Consider the following 16,609-nt stretch of genomic DNA (forward strand, 5'->3'; position numbering starts at 1 on the left):
GTTCGTTTGTGCTACTTAAACTTTACAAAATATTTAAGGATAATGTGAAGGGACAAGGTTGTGTTCGTTGACGGAAAACTGGGATCTTTTAATGGTTTCGTTTTTCCCTTTCTGATCGTTTCGTGATGTGATGTAGATGACCTTGTTGTCGACAGGGTGAATGTTGGGTAGTGTCCGCCACCTTTGGCCGTGAGCAGGAACTGCCCCGAGCGCCTGTCGTGTTTGGCATGGCCTTGGGGCTAGAGCAAACCAACATGGCAAGCTACTTCTCTATCTGTATCGGTATAGCCGGTATATAACCGCCCTTCGGCGTAACACACCGGCTTCGCAGGCACGCGGCGCGGCGGCAGCTAGCTACATCACACCGAACGACTTGCTACACTCAACCTTTGCACATTTGATTGCAGGAGTTGTTTAAAGCTTTCTAGTGATGATGCTCCTACTGTGCTTGGTGGCAACGAGTTCCACTCTACGATAGTTCTAGGGAAATACGAGTTTTTGAACACTTCAATTCTTGTTTGATAACACTGATAGTTGAAGGCATGACTGTTCTTTTCTTTTCTGTTATCAGATACTTAGTGGTTGGTACTTGTATGTCTGGAAAGTCCATTTTCTAGTCATTCGTTCAATGTCGTAAGTAGCGTACTGATATCTGTGAGGCAAAAATACGATCATTATTGACAGAAAATGGTCGCTTGTTTTGTTTCGTAGGCTGGTTCTAGACGGCATGTTGTTGACCTCAAAACGCCACAGTTGTCAACCAGTAAGGTCATATCAGACACATTTCAAACTCCTGCTCTGTTCTATAATGGCTTCATCCTTGCGTACTTCAATCAAACTACATCTAGTTTGTTTCCTTAGCGGTAAACAATACTTTGTCATCACTTAGGAAAACAGTTGGTTACAACAACCAGACCATTGTGTTTGTGCTCGCACACAATCGGACAAATGTGTACGGGGAACTCCAACAGCGCCCCCTTGTGGAAAAATGCAGCGCCCAGGATTCGGCCAAATAAAACGTAAACTGTTAAAGCACTTCCAGGATGTAGTAGGACACTTCAAAAGCCGGTGGCAAACGACCAAAGTGTCCGTAGTGACAAAACAATCTAAGTCAAGTTGCTCCCCAGAGCCAAAGGAGCACTTCTGTAGTCCAAACATTGGAAACAAGCAATTACACGAGAGTGTTGGCGCCTGGGAACTCTGAGGTGCATGTTTCCAAGCTTTTAAGTCGACTTGTGAAAGCAACGACAATTAGCGGTCATTAGCGAGAACAAGGAGCACAATGTTATGGGAGCCGACATCCAGGCTCCTGGTGGCTCAGCTCAGCGGCACAGGACCACCTACCGGCATCCCACGGGTGGGGAGGGGGGCGGGGAGATCCTGTTGCTCCTTTCTGTTTCGTCAACAAACTCGGGAGGACCCGAGGTGACCTCAGACGGACGTGGTAACTTCGCTCAAGCCGGGCCAGGTAGCTGTTTTGGGGGTAAAAATATGGATAAAAGCAAAGGTGTGGGTCCGACGGTGGGGAAGGGCAACGGACGAGATACTAGTACATATATCAGTATCGCTCACAAGGAAGTCTATGTTGTATGTGAGATACATATTGAAGTGTGCGCATATACTAGTATATAAAGAGAGTGGAAGAAAAAATATCCATCCCCATTCTGACATGCAGCCAAAGGTTGCTGCTTGTCACAGCTTTAAGTAATTTCCTAACGCAGTAGGTACGAAGAACGTAACGTCCTTGATCTTCAAAGTGTTTTTGAACTTTGTGATTTCTTTTTTCAAGTTAGCAAATATTCAACTTTATTAACACTTTCAGCCGCCCCTATAGGGAACCCCTACCTGTGCGGTCACCGGGTCAAGTACAAAACAACTAATTAATTTGGCAGCGGAAGGGGGCCACTACGACCCGATATTTACAAGGTCATGATCAAAAGCCCGAACACGTGGAAAAAGCAGATTCCTCTGGTCACGAAAGGGGAATACATGCTGCTTAAGAAACCCTGTCTTAGATGCGATAATACGGGAGGAAGATTGGCATAATTGGAACCAAAAGTGGATAAGAAAACACCTTTATTTTGTTTCAGACCCCTGCTACAGAAAATTGTACTTCAAGGTTAGAATATTAAAGGCTTTAAGTGGGCCGGTGCATGCTTTGCGTTAGGTAGATTATGTCTGAATTCTCTGGAAAGGGAACACCGCTCGAGATGTAAGGATGGTAGTTACGGTGGGCACAGCAACATCAGATGTCAGGGTGTAGCTTATTCAAAGGTATTAATTTTAAACTAGAAGAACTAGACATTTTTTGGAAAGTGTCTGTCAAAACAATCGTCCTATATGATTATAACATTATTATCCATAGTGAGACCAAAAGAAAGAAAAGGTAACCATAAGCCACATTACGTTCTTCCTGGATATTTCCGTGTTAAATTCTGAAAATCAAATCCTAAACGGTAGAACACAATGTTTCATAACATTATGTAGGACGAAAAGCGCACTTCATAAACAATTGGTCCCTGCCACCCACGAATACGGTAACAGCCAAAAATGTACCATTTTTATTAACCCGTGGGAATTACAATATACGCCAGTCTTAAATACACATGTTGCTTTCAATTATATTTCTTTGAAGTGCCTATGATAATAACTACTTTGCAAAGGTCGCGAACGGTAGAGCCCACACAGAGAGTCCATTAACACTGACATAATTCTATTAACATCATCACTTTTGTAACATCTGCCGTTGAAGGCACAAATGTACGAAACGTACATAACATACCATTTAATAACTCAATTATCACCGGTAAAAAATTATAAACTGGGTTCTTTTCAGATAGTCGCCTGTCTTTGAGGTCAATGTCGATTTAGATGTGGTTTGTCACGAGAGTTGGTTCAGTTTGCCCCCCCCCACTGTTTCCCACCCAAGTTCATTCCTGTTTAATCACGAAGAGAACATGACAGAAAGAAGACTCCTATTTCTAATTTCTTCCAGAATTTCAGCTGATCTTGAACTACAGGGTTCCTGTGCATGTGTAGATAACCAGCTAGACAGAACAGACCATAACAGAACAGACCGCTATGTTTGCAATAATTCGTCAGCTGATTGTTGCCTTCTGTGCAAACGGTGATTAGGATAACAATAACACGAAAAAATGAAATGGCAATAGCAATGGAATTTTATCTGCATACTACTAGCCATGGTAGGCCCCATTGCACTCCTATGTAGCAAGTAATTCGAACATCCTACTGAGTTGGCTACAGGCAAAGAAGCAGCAAAGATGGCTGATATGTTGTTTATCAGTAGTGCTGTGTTTTCCCCTGTGTTTGCCAATAAACGTTCACGTTTCAATATTGGTCAAAATGTACCCAACCGTGGCTAGGGTAAGCAGCTACTGAAACATTACTACTCATTAAATCACTGTAAAATATATATCTGGAAAGCAGAAGAAGCATATTCATACTATGTAAAATATCAAGCTAAACAGAGCATTTGCCCATTGTACATACGAGGTCACTATGGCTTACATACCGACCAGTACTGTATAGAAATCTGCCATTCATATGTCCGTGACAATGCACAATTCTGAAAGTGATTCTGGCGATATCAGACACAGGGCTCCTTTGTCAAGGTCAATCTTAAGTGTGTTAAGATTTCAGACTCTCAAGGAATGCCCCGAGGCTTCCACCTTCAAAAACACTTAAGAGTAAAGTGAAAACATTGCTACGGATGGGCGACTAGCGACCCAATGCACCGGGCAACTTGCGCGCGGTGCACAGAAGAACATTATATATTGTGACCAACCGCATTGTCAAGGGTCACCCCCAGAAATAAAACAACAACAAACGGTTTGAACCGTGAAACCCATCTATTTACATCTCACTGTGAAATAGAAGTCCAATGTTAGAATTTCGAACTTCCGGAAGATGCACACAAAATCCCACAAGGCACAACTTGAGTCTAACTTCTTGTACTTGACGTTTCATTGTCCTCCAAGCTGACTTGGGCTCATTACATTCGTTTTCCACATTGATAAGAAAATCTACGAATGAGAATGCACGACAATATAATGTACTGCCTTCCTCTCTTTACACATGTATCTATCACTATGTTAACACCGAGAGTATCACAAAAGACTATAGTTAATATAACCATGGAAAGACTTACGTACAAGAATCAGGGCAGATTGCAGACTTCAGTAAGATTCAGGAAGTTTCACGACGTGGTCCACTCGTGCCACTTTGCCTTATGATACAGTCATTGCCAGCGGTCTAGGCCTGGACAGGAAAAATAAACCTAGGACGACAGTGTCGAGAACTGGCGAACAAGGAACTCCGTGAACTCCGGGACAAGGTTATACATGGGGGTTATGTGAAGCTTTTTTGTCTTCTTCTCCAGGATGCCCCTTCTTATATCTCTTGTTGAGGGCTGGTTATTCTATACAAGGCACCAACCTGCTACGGTTGCGTATGATACATAACGTAACTATCTAAGACAGTTATATAACACAGGAACAGTACACCAATGGCACAAATATCCAATATCAAATGTATGATATTGGTTTGTGTTCTTGTTGTTCTTCATGTCGAGCTCTATGAAAATCAGTATTACATCTAGATGGAATACGGGTTGCTATAAATGACGCTATGTACATAGGAACATGTATCATCGTTGTCGACATCGGACAGTCATTACCTACAGATAGATAGATAATCTACACTATACCCTCAGGTAGATAATCTACACTACAGTTATCAATGGAAAATTACAGCTTACATTGTTCTCCAATCTGATTGGAAGCAGACAACAACACCTTCACCCCGGGATCATGACCTGACAACACGGGGTCAATGTCAAAGACAAAGATGAAACCTACCATGACAGTAATTGCCCCGATGGAGGAGGGAAAGTGCCCGGTTCGTACCGCGTCTCCAGGCGGCAAGTCTTAATGCAGGCTCGCGCCAAGCTGCGGGGAATGTTAAGCTTACCCTCTCATAGGACGTTGCACCTTGTTTGTCCTAACTCGGCAGACGGTTACTGATAGATGAAAAGACTACTAAAACATGCAAAATCTACGTTGTACAGTATGTCCGCAAAAAAAAATGGAAAAATCTACGTTGTACAGTACTGTATGTCCGACTAGTGGGATACTAGTATGCAGACAACGATGAGGAGACAATGCATAGCAATCGTCACAGCAAACCTAGGCCTGTACGTTGAGAAAAGTTGCCAGTCACAAGAAAGCCAGTGATTACCTTAGTGGGATCCCGGGTCAGACAGGATCAGGTCCCAGACCTGCCGCAAGCCAATCATTATCATGGACGTTGATTGATTTTGTGGACGTGGATGATGACAATATTGTCAGCGCTGGGACATGTCATTACACTTGACAGGACCAAGGTTGGTCAGAGGAGGTTTAGATATTACAACCTCCTTGGTTTGAACCAGAGAGGCTATCTTCGCTAGGCATATATGCGCTTCTTCTCTAAGGATCTGTGAAGTCGAGGTCGTATTCATCGTGATCACTGTATACCACCTTGGGGGCCGGTAGACCACGTTCCAAATAATTGGATTTGCAACAGATCATAGTTCGTATATTGATGTCTATATTGAAAAATGTGAAAGGGGGTTCCTCAGGGTGACATTCTTGGACCACTTTTAAAAGAAAGATTTTGTCAGCATTTTCAACAAATGTGCTTTTAAGCTGTATACGTAGTACCCATACGCCATACATTTGAAACACCAGTTATCAGTACGTTTATACCTAAAAATCCAGGTATGAACGCCTTAACAAGCTTAAGCATGAGAAAGAAAAGGGCTACATTTTCTTCATCATCCTCATTCTCAATCTACCCTTCACTCAATCTACCCTTCTCAATCTTTCCCCACCCCCGTTTCTCACGATTTAAGCCCCTCGTTTACCCGGCTATCACTCAGACAGTTCCGGGGTTGCGTAACTCAACAAACCCGCTCGGAATTTTGATCCACTTTCTGCTGCGTCCATCCCTGGTGGACAATGAGCAAAGGAAGGCAGATTCTTTTTACTTCAATTGGCTCTCCGAAAGATAAATCTCACTTAACTGTCAGGGACAAAATAGGTGATGACGAAGGTCGGAAGAAATGCGTCTACCACGTGGGGTTAGGAATGTAGGAGTTATATAATAAGTTATTTAAAGGTATCCAATACAATTTCAGGACGGCAAAACAAAACAAAATATTCTGGATGAGGAAATCTGTCTGATATTGACATTTACTGCTATTTCGTAGCACATTTTCATCATCATTTCATACTGGAGGCGTTTGGAATAGCTCACAAACAAGCTACGCGAGGAGTCATTTTTTGGTACCACCAATAAATATCTCGGTCCAGCCTACGATACGAAACAAGTAACTGTTTTCCATCAGTGTTTTCCAGGGTGGTGCAGGACAGAAGGCTAGTTTGGGCTCGGGGACTGGTTTGCTCTTGTATGAGTAGTAAACTCATCAAGATAGTCGGTCACAATTGGTGAACCACTGATTTTCAGACTGAACGACAAGCCACAGTTTAGTGACTTCAAATCACCATTAGTATAGTATGTGTTTCTTGTATAACCATACAAGGTTATGACTTCCACAACTGATACTTGACCCATACCGGATTCAGTTACTTTGAGCCGCTGAAAGACAAGTAGGAGGTACCCGCCTTCCAAGTTAACTGTCTGTTAAAGATGGGAGGTAAAAGAGACATGACAATATCTTCTACATGTTGGTTTGTTTGGTGTTCTGTCTTTCGGCGGATTCGTTAGTAGACCCACTCTGTGAGCGCCATAATGTCGATAGTTTGTTGAACTTTAAGACCGGGTCAACATCCGGAAAATTCCAAGAGGAGTCCCGGTATCTACATCAGAGACATGTAGACTCAACTCCCGCCACCAAAGGTACTACAAAAAAGGTTTGGTTTCTACCCTAAAGTCCTTAATAAGGCCACAGATGTGTTCACGCACGTTCACGCCTTCCAATACCCCTATTCTCGTTAGGCCACAGCATGTAAATTTTATGGATGACATCCTCCGCACACTCCAACCAAATATAATGCGCGCGGGCGAAAAAAAAACAAGGCGGGCCGAAAAACAAGGTTCCTACATTTTAAAATTTGACGCAATCATTGTACAAATGGTTTTTATTAAGTGGGAACATCATATATCACTGCATCAAAGTAAGAAACAAAACATTAAATCAGAGCCTTTTCTTGTCTCCTCTCTTCATAGTTATCTGCCGTCCACGTTCCGGCATGGCAGCAGACATCTTTGCCCATTTTCGGCATGTTGATCACTGTCAGAAGGCAACAAAATTTCTTGTTTTTTTTTTCTAAATCAGGCGAAAATTAGTGCGTTCGCTGATGTCATCCATAAAAATTACTTGCTGTGGCTTTACGATGGGAAGGGTCAAGAGTTGAGGAAAAGATGGCGGTAAGGAAGGCCCCGCGTCGAAGTCTTATCGTACTTGGTTACGGATTATTTTCTGTCTTAGATGCACGAAGAGATGTCTCAGAGCTAACAGACAACATAAGCAAATCATTACCGTCATTCAGCGTCTGGATAAGCGTCTTTCTTATCTACGTTATCTGTGCTGGGATCGGCTAGATTACGGGAAAACACGTATCACAGACACGTGGAAAATGATATCACAAACAATCATACTGTAAGATACGCATGACAATGCTTAAAGATGGCACAATCCTGACGACAGAAAACGGGGCATATGATAGATGGTGATGACGATGAAATACTTTTATTGTACATTCATGCCACGATGGGCTAGGTACAGGTCAAGATAGAAAGGTGACAATTTTCTTCACCAACCTCTGCTTGGAGAGTACCCATGTACAAGACTCGATTGAACGCAGCTATTTTGATTGCTGTTCATCTCCCAAACAACATGTTCAATATATATTTTCGTTTTCTGACCAGTCATCACAGCTATTAGCCTTGAGCTCCAGAAAATTGAGAAAGAATAAAGAAGAGAATTTTACCTTCATCATGTAAATGGTATGGTACATAGACCGTTATCCGCCAGAACAAAGGCAAGTTCAGCATCCGAAGAGTAACCGATCTTGTGTCGGAATGCGGGACAGATGCACACGGCCAAGTTTGTTGTGTCTTGGCAAGCCGGCCAGAACACCGGTACCATCGCCTGACGTTTCCTCACCCAAACCCTGTTGACATTTTTTGTGCTCTTCTCTTCTTAGAGCCTCCGGTGAGAAGCCGCACGGGCTGCAGGGATGTAACCTGAGGCAGAATCTACCGCCATCCCCCTTCGTTCTTGGTAAGCATACACACGATACGACATGAAATATAACCTGTTCTGTACCATGGGTCATAGTTAGAGTAAGTAACATGCAGTTATTGCATTGCAGTACATAGACCATGTGCAGGTATAGTACTGATACTACTATCGGGTTAACTACTACTATTACTATTACTACTACGACTACTAATACGACTACTACTACTACTACTACTAGTCTAAACTAGTAGAAGTAGTAGTAGTACATTTTGTAATAGTAGTACTGGGTTGTAGTAGAAATTTTTGATATTTGCATTGACTCTCTGGGTACATCCGTCTGTCGTCTATGACACAAATGTGATATTATTGTACGGTTGCTACATTGTGACACATTGTATCCTCTTGCTCTCTCCTGAGCTGGTCCTAAACGCGTCCATAGTGTCATGTTCCAACATTAACAGGTCATTATAAGTTTCGCTGATGTTGACCCTACTGTCACCACAATAGTCCCTGGAGTTATACAGAAACATTAACCACCCATCTGATAACATACCCTGACTTCCATGCAAGGAAAGAACAATGCGTAGAGCTCACATTCTAACGTCCAATTAGGGTGACTGTCGTGTGCTATTGTGTCGTGTAGGATATCCTGTCTTCATATGACGAACCGTCATCTATAGGTTAACTTCATTTTCCTGGGATGATATAAATACGTGGAGTAGTACATGTTGTTTCAAGATAAGTTTTTGTCTGTCTATACATTGGCAAATCTACTAAGATGCTGTGTTTGAAGAGCTAGAGATTTTCGTTTCTTCAAATACAGCTAGCATCACCTGATTGAAAGGTTTGAAAAGCTCTCCTTTCCTGGCGTGATTTGTTTACGGGAAACCGCAGACACGGCTCCGCTTGGCTGAGTTGACGCTGCGGTGCGACTGTAATGAGTGCCCCGTCCTTGTCCCTCCCCACCCGGTAGTAAACAAGCGAAGACAGGGGTATGCACAACAACGTCTGGTGGCCCTTCCCCACGTCCCGGGTGGCATCCCTGCTCTTCGTCTCCACAGCTTAACATTGTCTAGTAGCTCCCGTCCTCTCCTCTTTCAAACAAACACCAAACTCCACTTAAGACGCCAGCACGTCGTTCCTTACATTAGCATGAGCCTTTAATGACGGTGTGTTGAGGATGTAAAGATTATTTCGAGTCGTGCAGCTTCTGGAAGATTAGTTGATTTACAGGGCGATTCTCTGCGTTATTTCTCAGGTTCTGGTCATCAGTTGTTTCGCAGACCTCGCTTGGTCAGCAGGTCACCCCATCTTGAGTCAAAGAATTTTATAAGGCGTTACCTAGATCTATCAACACATAACAACAGAATACGCGTATATGCTATATTTGTTGAAGTCTAGCAGCTCACACATTCGTTGAGATTGCCTCATTTGTGAATAGACATGAGCTATGGTTTCTACATATCTGGTGAAGCTTTTGCCTATTACTACTACTACTACTACTACTACTAGTAGTAGTAGTAGTAACGTTACTACTAGTACTTTGCCTGTAGTGGTTACCTTGTGCTATACTGAAAAACACACCACTTCAAGGAGGAGTTTCTTAGAAGAGACTTAGAAAATGCAATCATAGAAACTTAAAAACAGCAACCACTGCAATTCCGTGTGTGTTTCCTGCAATTTGTTTAAATTGTCAAGTAGTGCCGGAATCGGTGGGAATCAGCATATGAAAACTCGTAACTGAAAACACCCAAGCCAACGAAACATGTGGTTGTTAGAACCGGATAACCACGAGAAGATTTATTTCGACAGCTAGCTCACTCCCAGGACAGATTATGGCGTCCCTACAGAAAAGTGACACAGAGAAATATGACCTTCGACACAATGTCTTTATCCATAAACCCGCCGTGTGTATCTGTGGTCTGTGGGACAGCCGGGCTGACGATAGACTCGTGGCCGCTCAACCAACACCAGGAAAACGGTTCTCAGCAGCAGCGAGGGTGGGCAAGTCGAAGGGATCCATAAAAGTAGTTGTCGACGGGTGAATTTGAAAAAGTGAGGGGATTTTAAAACAATTTCGCACCCTTGTAGTACTGTCAACATAGAAAATATGTTCTGACTGTATCCAATGTGAGGCGGTTCAGGAAATTGATTGATCAATTTTTAATTTGGATGATAATGGTTTATATTGTACTAGGTTAGCAATCTTATTAGTAAGGTTTATGCCTTCATTAACTGTTGATTTGTTGATTTAATTATTAAGTTATTAATTGTTTTTTGATCCAACCTCTGACATTAATTCTTAAGTCTGTAACAGCTTATATGTAAATCTGTTAATGAATGTATCTGTTTTACGTACTGGTAATGTTTAACGTTTAACAAGCCCAAAAAAATTAGCCCCATGAAGGGGCCAAAGCGTATCTCAATAAAATAATAGTCATCGGTGAGTTCCCCAGACAACAATAGATTGTGTACGAACTAAAACCCTATCTCTAGTAGTCACTAAAACACATAGAATTTTAAAGTCTCTCTGAATCTGTTGATACAGAACTGGTATTATACAGGTTTTAAACCCAGACAATGAGATACACTGTTCGCGGGGTGGCCCAGATGTGGTGGGGAGGGGGGTCAAAGGTGAACGGCAGGTCAAAGACAAAGGTCAACCACACGCGCTACCTGCAATTTGTTCCACACGCCTTAATAGACGACAAAGCGCAGTGAGAGGACAGACAAACACCATCGTGGTACAGAAATACAGCCTAGCCAAGGAATGGTATTGAACAGTTTAGACCAGTGTTTCTATTCAATTGCAAGTAGAGAACACGGACAATTTTAAAGAAATAGATTGGATTTAATTCAATTTAATTTAGCTTTTAAATATTTCAGGAGAGGTCCTTTATTATTAGGTATAGCGTATTTGAAATTGCCCTGTTACTCGTACTTTGCTCTTTTCCTATAGATATTAGAAAGTTTCAAGTCACACGTAATCACAATATTTCTGTCAAATTCTGCCAAATACATGTATGTACAATTGAAACATCACTTTACGATGAGCTTCTTCAAACAAAATTGAGAGGCAAGAACTCTTCTATGAAGAACTTCTATCTTACCTGTTGTATAAATCTGCGTACGTGCAAACCCTCGTGTTCTCCCTGTACATAAGCCGTGAGTTATCTCTAGTTTACGTAGTAGTAGTAGTGGGGCAAATATGCAGCCTGCTTCTATTCTAACGACATATCTAAAACTTCCGTGCATCCCTTGAATTTGTCCTACCTTGGACGTATATCAAGAACACGCACCGCGTTCTGCCAAGTGACAAATCAGCGAATCGCTGACGATGTGGAAACAATCACGGTGCTTACGGGCAGGAATGTCCCCTCAGGTGGTTGGCGGGGAGCCCATGTCAGGGCGCGGGCGGAGGGACCCGGCCGCCCGGCAGCGGGTAATTATACTTCCCGCTCGGGTGTTTCACAGCCTGGGTATCACAGGCAGTTACTGGAGGTTACAGTGTGTCCTTAAAGGACTTAGCTCGTTGATTAGCGATTTTATAGCTTTTACAATGGTCTCCCATTCATCTTTATTTCTTGTGTGTGTGTGGGGAGGGGGGGGGGGGCTCAGAGAACTGTCCGGAGTGAAGGATTGTGGGTAATGAAAGGGCTCTTCCACTTCTATGTAATGGCCCTCACCATGGATCATAAAAATACATGTATGTTCTATAACAGGAAATGTCTTCAGAGTTTAAAAGCATAACGTTATGTGTTTAGCAAGAAAATTTGCCATTACTTTGTAGTTGATCGATTGAAAACACTACTTGATGGTTACTAGTCCATCTCATACTTCATGTTGTTTATAGCATGGTGATATATATTGTTTCAGAGGTTTGCCTTCGAGGCAGTTAAGGCAGACGTTTCATGTTGCGTGAATTGATTCTGACAACACAAAAATAACTGTAGGCGTTAGTTTACCATCCAGTACACTTCCACATCACCCATCATTACATGCCTGCACTTAATCTATCTAAGGAACGACTCTAGTGTTACTAACAGGTCGGTACCACCCTGCTGAAGATTCCATCACAAATCGAAAAAGGTGTCTTCTTTCTAATCGTTTCGTTTCGTCAGAAAATGAGAGGTTAAGATTTCTGGCTTGGAGGTGTTGGCGTTGTGCCTTCTAGTGTCGTAAAACGTGTGGTACTGTCGTAATTCCCTGACAGAGGCCAGTAGGTCTCGCTACTTCCACGGTAGTAAATTTTCCCAGTGTGTTGTGTTGTACAGGCAGGCTTAAGCTTCTGCACACTGCACCTGTCAGCATAAGAGCTAGGGACATTTCCCTTTGAAAGGGTTGTGATGTGGTTCAGTAGTGTACTTCCAATGTAAGGGTTGACTATAAAAGATATATTTTATGAAAGAAGGAATCAGAAATCATAAGATATACTAGTATATCGTTGTACCATCTTGCTGTGGATGTAGCATCATAACACGGCTTTCCTCACTTCACTCTAGCCTGGATGCCAGACCCAAAGCACACTGGACACAAAATATCTCAGTGTGCACTGAGATATTTTGTGTCCAGTGTGCTTTGGGTCTGGCATCCAGGCTAACTTCACTCAGGTGAAATTGAGTACTTAGCTTTGGTTAGGGACGTCCCTTGGATAGGACGTAAAATGGAGGTCCGGATCCCGTGTTTGGGGAGAGCCACACCCCACGCACGTTAAAGATCCCACCAGTCCACACCTTTCGAAAAAGAGTAGGGGCATGCCCCTGTGTGCGATGGTCCAAATACTGATTATTCACTACGGACTTGGAGAAGAGTAGTGTGAAATTCACACTGATGGAGATCCTAAACAAACAAACAAACAAACAAACAAACAAACAAACAAACAAACAAACAAACAAACAAACAAACATAAGAAGACTTCCCTCGCTTTCCTACGTCCATATGTCTATTACGAACCTCCAAGAGTGTAAAAGAACACCAACGGAAGCCATTAGGAGGCTTGCACATAATCTAAAGCAAGTTGACAACACTAGACTCCCCCACCAACTTGGGTGTCTTTGTCGTGTGTCTTTCTTTAGACACGCTGCGACACAAACACAAATCTGCCAAGAAACTTTCGTGCATTTCCTGCATCCAGCTCAAGTGTTGGTAATCACTTAGCCTGTACTTGACTGCTGCATTAAATTAGACTGTTATCACTTCTTTCTCTGCCCATATGTTTGCTGAATATACCAGATTTCTGTTAGCGTCTCTTCGTGCCTTTTTTATGTGCTAAGATTTACCACATTTGCAGAAGCAACGACAAATCAGGTAACCATTACCTTTTTAAGATGTCAACCTGAACTGTAAGGTTTGAACCACTCACACTGGGAAGGATCTCTGCTCTTTTCGATGAGTGTGGTGGGATTTTTAATGTCCTCAAGGTGTGGTTCTCCTCAACTGCTGGACCTCCGGCTTCATATCCTAAGAGGACGTCCCTAACTGAAGCTAGGTACTCATTTTCTCCTGAGTCGTGTGAGGAAATAGGTGTAAATTACCTCTCCCAAGGGCACAACACTTAAGCCTGTCAGGGATTCGAACCCACAACCTTCGGATTCTGAATTAACAATCCTAACCATCTGGCCACCCGACCTTATAGTGGACGATTTTTCACCTCCGCTAAACCAAAAAAATGTATTATGACACAGAATAAAAACTGGATTGAATTGAAGTTGAAGCCTGCAACATGTCCTGGTTGAAAGTATGCTGCTTACATTACCAAGACAAACGGCAAGTTTTATTACGTTGGACATGTCGACACTGATAAGGCCATTTTTTCAATTCCGCAAATTTTGCTTGAATGCCTTGACTGTCATCGAAGCTAAATACCATGACACCTGTGCCCAAATTATCCAAAACTTTCTCAATATCTACAAGATTATGGCGCTTGATAGACAACAAATAGCGGAAGGCACAAAATAGTTCATCAATATACAACGTAGTGCATCATAGACTTAGTTCGTAGTTTAGGGCAGCAACCACGAAAACCGTACGTAGCCTCCCTATGATTATCTTCATATTAATTTTGAGGCCTTGAGATGAACATGCGTGGTCTAGTCTGTTATGTAAAGATCAAGGTTCTACAAAAACTCCGGAAATCCAAACACAAGGCTAGATATCGATGCCCCGGGCAATAGATACTAGAGCAGGAATGAACATTACATGCACGACAACAATGCAAGTTTCAAAATTTTGGAATGTTGATACAGTGCTGAACCTTTTAAAACTTAAGTTATAATCTTTCTACGTCTAAGGCATTGTAGTACATGTATTCTCTTGATGAGAGATCCTAGGCCAAGGCAACCTACTATCCTATCTTGATTTCTTCTATGGTATGTTCCGTCTATGGTATGAGGGGGAAATTGTCGAAGAGGGTACATTTTGTACTAACATTAGTACAAGCATCCTTATACTACAGATATTCTTAGACTCTGTTCTGTAACAGATTTGTAGATACATGTAGCCTTATACCTATAGTCTATTCATAGGAAAACTCACCTCTACTATATGACCTCTTGCTGCCCCAAGTCTTGATACATGCAAGAGCATGCAGGTTCTTCACTGACCAGACCTTTCTCATTATATCGTCGAGGTAATTTTTCGACGTCAGGGCCCGAGGCTGCTGCCACACCTCTTTCTGATGTACATAAAAAGCCAATTATTTTACGAAACCATTAGAAGCGGTGCCAATTAGGAGTGTAGCGGAACGGATGGCGCGGGCCCCCGAGGTGGATGCGGTAAACGAGACCCACCTTGTCGTCCTCCGGAGCAGGTTGTCGGAATGTCGGCCTGTCGGCCATTAAAGAAAAATGGGCGGGAAGCGACTTGGGTGGGAGGGATGGGTTCAACATGAAGACTGACAGAACCAGACGTAAAGAAGTCACAAAATGAGTCCTCAGATAAGACAGACTTGTCTCTGTCGCTCAGAGAACTAAGATTCGACATGTTTTTGTCGTACACAAATCAAAAGCAACGTTGAGCTTGCCCTGTATTTGTAAACAAAGGCGCGCACACTGGGCAAGCGGACACGGCCCACCTTTTAACCCTGTGCCGAAAGACGCGTTCTGCCCAGACGACATTTTTGCTCACCCTTGTAATAATCTTGAAAACAACACCACATAGTTAGCTATAACACCGTTTATACAACATAAGAAGGTATAGCACTGTGAAAAAACAATGACTTTGGCCCTCTACTTCCTGCAGACGACCCATAGTTCGTCCAAGCTGAGGAAGTAAACACATTTTCGCATTGGACATGGCCTTCAGTCTCCAGACGTGCTCCATTTTTCACCCAGCCTGATAGAAGCGGACTGTCTGCAACGCTGAAATGTATTCCTTGACTTTACTTAACCTTGTCCAAACAGTTGGAAGCGTTCTGCACAAAGGGATACGTATGGTCTACAGGAATGTGGGAGCACAGTCGGTAGTGATGGTGCGACCGTGTGTGTGTGTCTCGTATGTACGCCTCTCTATTTGCCACTTTGATATCTGTCAACAAGTAAAACTCAAAACCGCCATGGTCGGTCTCCCCTCATTTCCAAAACACGCGACCTCCCACCCAACACAAGGGGAAGGCTACATTAGTTTTATTTTTACATCATATAAATGCTATTTTTATCACACACGTTATACAGAGAATAGTTGTTTGAGAATGCTATGTTAAAATCTAAACATTCAAAATCATGGGGATGTTCAGTATAGTCAGAAAGTAAATATGCGCGCACAAATTATACATCACATCAAGAACCACCGTCTACATCTCGCCTGCCACATGCACAATATCGTTTTCAATAAACACTTATCCACAGGTCCTGACAGAGAGATAAATAAGGGTACTTACCGCTATCCTGTCAGGCTTCCCTGTGAAGTCTTTAGCAAGTCTTTGTAGTACACACTGCAGGTTTCCTTCCCGCTAAGCCACAGGTCTCCTTGGGAACGAACCAGACCTTTACCGTGTCCTCTTGTCGTCTGATCCGCGGATCTGGAAGATCACCTGATCTCTACATGCGATGGCACTCCATCAAGAATCTCTGTGGGTCCAAGTTGGCCTTCAAAGACAATTGGACGCTGCACAAAATTCCGAGAGCCTCTGCCACTCCTGTTGGTGCACACACTAACAACGTGCCCTGGTGACGGATCGCCCAGACAAAGTCGATTTTCGCGGTCCTTCCGTTCGTCTGACTCGGCACGTCGCTCTGCTTCTCCCCGTCAACAATCTGTCCAGATGCCGCGGTTATGGTCACCGTGTGGACACGCTTACCTCATTACCATACAATGATCTTATTCGATCGTTTCCTCTCTTGTATT

The 16,609-nt window shown here is 42.9% G+C and overlaps 1 protein-coding gene across 1 annotated transcript in view; it reads right to left on the minus strand.

Moving 5' to 3' along the window:
- Nucleotides 1-16,605, minus strand: part of LOC109477379 (protein Wnt-5b-like) — a 92,035-nt gene extending 75,430 nt beyond the window's left edge. The window contains exon 1 of the mRNA XM_019778616.1: nucleotides 16,143-16,605. The gene's annotated coding sequence lies outside the window, so the exon portion shown is untranslated. The remainder of the gene's footprint in view (nucleotides 1-16,142) is intronic.
- Nucleotides 16,606-16,609: the final 4 nt, after the last annotated feature.

Source organism: Branchiostoma belcheri, unplaced genomic scaffold, assembly GCF_001625305.1.
Source record: "Branchiostoma belcheri isolate BF01 breed outbred unplaced genomic scaffold, Haploidv18h27 scaffold4, whole genome shotgun sequence".
In the NCBI taxonomy this organism is placed as follows: Eukaryota; Metazoa; Chordata; class Leptocardii; order Amphioxiformes; family Branchiostomatidae; genus Branchiostoma; species Branchiostoma belcheri.